This window comes from Hippocampus comes, unplaced genomic scaffold, assembly GCF_001891065.2.
Source record: "Hippocampus comes isolate QL1 unplaced genomic scaffold, H_comes_QL1_v1.1 scaffold234, whole genome shotgun sequence".
NCBI classification, from domain to species: domain Eukaryota; kingdom Metazoa; phylum Chordata; class Actinopteri; order Syngnathiformes; family Syngnathidae; genus Hippocampus; species Hippocampus comes.
In genome coordinates this window covers 1055827-1056439 of record NW_017805479.1, presented here as the reverse complement: position 1 = coordinate 1056439, position 613 = coordinate 1055827, and positions in this window count along the sequence as shown.

The window sequence follows — 613 nt, the reverse complement described above, 5'->3', positions numbered from 1 at the left end:
CCCGCACTTAAAAATCAATGTGATGGTTTTCAAAAGATTAAAATGTGTAAAGTGCTTACCGAAACAGTGATAAATGAAGAAATCCAAAATTCAAAAGTGTCGACTTGAGCACAGTGTATGTAGACAAATGAAAAGGATATCAAAGGCTGTCACGGCCGCCAGCAAGACTTGAGTGGTTGATTTTTTAATTTTATTTATTTATTTTTTTACCTAACAAAAACATTACAGGAGTATAACCCAATTAATGTTTAATTTAAACCAACAATTTGGTTATTTTCATAAGAAAATAACCCGTTATTTTGACCCAACACAAACAACCCAAAAAATGAATGAATGAAATAACCCAACTGTTAGAGTGAACCAACGACCCTGTTGAGGAAGTAACCGTGATATGAATCTTGTGTTTCTTTTTTTTTTTTCTTCTGAAACTGAGCAATCAAATTCTCAGCCAAATCCATCAATACAAGCTTCAGATTAGTGGCGCTTGCTGATAAGACCATCTATGTAGTAACGGGCTTGTGATGAGAGGCAGCCGTATTTGCTGGTTGGAACGACAGAGTACTGCACTGGGAGTTCAACCCATCATAACAGACATATACACACACACACATAT